This window comes from Hyperoodon ampullatus, assembly GCF_949752795.1.
Source record: "Hyperoodon ampullatus genome assembly, chromosome: 8".
Taxonomy (NCBI): Eukaryota; Metazoa; Chordata; class Mammalia; order Artiodactyla; family Ziphiidae; genus Hyperoodon; species Hyperoodon ampullatus.
Genome location: NC_136921.1, coordinates 75,661,720 through 75,663,826, shown reverse-complemented (window position 1 = coordinate 75,663,826; position 2,107 = coordinate 75,661,720). Strand labels below are relative to the sequence as shown.

The following is a 2,107-nucleotide window of genomic DNA, read 5'->3' as shown; positions in this document are numbered from 1 at the left end:
TATTTACAATAGCCAGGACATGGAAGCAACCTAAGTCTCCATCGACAGATGAATGTATAAAGAAGATGTGGCATATATATACATTGGAATATTACTCAGCCATAAAAAGAAACGAAATTGAGCTATTTGTAGTGAGGTGGATGGACCTAGAGTCTGCCATACAGAGTGAAGTAAGTCAGAAAGAATAAAGCAAATACCGTATGCTAACACATACATGTGGAATCTAAAAAAAAAAAAAAGGTTCTGAAGAACCTAGGGGCAGGACAGGAATAAAGACACAGACATAGAGAATGGACTTGAGGATACAGGGAGGGGGAAGGGTAAGCTGAGACAAAGTGAGAGAGTGGCATGGACATATATACACTACCAAATGTAAAATAGATAGCTTGTGGGAAGCAGCCGCATAGCACAGGGAGATCAGCTTGGTGCTTTGTGACCACTTAGAGGGCTGGGATAGGGAGGGTGGGAGGGAAACGCAAGAAGGAGGAGATATGGGGATATATGTATATGTATAGCTGATTCACTTTGTTATAAAGCAGAAATTAACACACCATTGTAAAGCAATTATACTCCAATAAAGATGTTAAAAAAAAAAAAAGCTGCCACAAAAGCTCCTCTCTTCTTATTCTTTGGCCATACTAAAAAATTCACAGTACATAAGTTTCTTTTTTGACATTTTTAAAGATTCAACTTATATTATCTTTTTTTTTTTTTTTTTTTTTTGATGTCTGATCTTATTTATTTGTTACTCTTAGAACATCTCATTTTTGACTGGACTCAGAAATAGAAGCTCTCAGAGAGGACAGCCTCCGTTTCTTCACAATCTCTTCCTGGTGTTTTTCTTTGGCCTCCTTCATTCTCTTGGCCAAAAGTTTAGCATATTCTGCAGCCTCTTATTTTTCTTAGTACGCTGTTTCTTCAGAGCAATACGCCGACGTTTGTGTTGCAGAACACGTGGAGTAACAAGACGCTGCCTCTTGGGTGTTTTGGTCCTAGGTTTCTTACCTTCTTTGTTTAGGGGCTTTTTCACAACATACTGGCGGACATCATCTTCTTTAGGGAGTTTGAAAAGTTTGCGGATTCTGCTAGCTCTTTTGTGCCCCAGGCGACGAGGCACAGTAGTATCAGTGAGTCCAGGAATATCCTTCTCCCCTTTTTTTACGATGACCAAATTGAGAACGCTCAATTTGGCATCCACAATGCAACCCCGCACAGATTTGTGCTTTCTTTCTCCAGTCCTCCTTGGTCTGTAACAGGAATGCCCCTTACTCAGTAGCAGGCAGACTCGACCATGTCCAGAAATGGGCAGAAGACCTAAATAGACATTTCTCCAAAGAAGATATACAGATTGCCAACGAACACATGAAAGGATGCTCAACATCACTAATCACTGGAGAAATGCAAATCAAAACTACATGGGTCAAGACACCCTGCTTCATGGGGAAACCCTGTCTGTCGTTCCCACCACTGATTTGGACTACATAACCCTTCCATTCTTCACCCAGAGCGTCAGCAGCAACTTCTGTAGCCATACGCTTCTCATAAAAGGTACGAAGTTTTCGTTCATCTTCCACTTCAATGAGTTTCTGGCAGTCAGTGGCTGGGAAAGAGATGTTCAGCCTCATTCTGAAGCGGCCGACCGCCTCCAAGTCGCCAAGAAAAGGAGCTCAGCTTATATTATCTTATTTCCAGGTGATTTCTATCATTTGATGTGCCTCTCAGAGGATAAGTTTTCTCCCTCTCTCTCCAATTGCCTCTCTTCAGTCAAGAATGGGAAAGAGAGAGAAAGGTTATAGATATATGGGGGGAGAGAGAGAAGTAATAAAAAGCAATTTTAATGCACTTTGGGCTAGGATCCGTGTAGCAAGCGGGATCTTAGTTCCCCAACCAGGGATGAACCCGTGCCCCCTGCAGTGGAAGCGTGGATCCTAACCCCTGGACCACCAGGGAATTCCCTGGGCTGGGATATTTTAAAGCCATTGACTGTTTTAAACAAAACATGATGACTTTTTTTTTGGTAAACTATTCTGGTAAAACAGTAAAAGCTTCCCAGAATAAGCACAAAATAACACTTTCCAGTATTTTTGTCTCTAAAGGTGGAAAAGAC

At 41.6% G+C, this 2,107-nt stretch overlaps 1 pseudogene across 1 annotated transcript; it reads right to left on the bottom strand.

Annotated features, from left to right (window-relative positions):
- Positions 1–606: 606 nt before the first annotated feature.
- LOC307057384 (small ribosomal subunit protein eS6-like) lies at positions 607–1,625 on the bottom strand (annotated as a pseudogene). The gene is made up of 2 exons: positions 1,430–1,625; positions 607–1,314 (listed from the first exon to the last, which is right to left on the bottom strand). The product of its transcript is annotated as a small ribosomal subunit protein eS6-like (transcript).
- Positions 1,626–2,107: the final 482 nt, after the last annotated feature.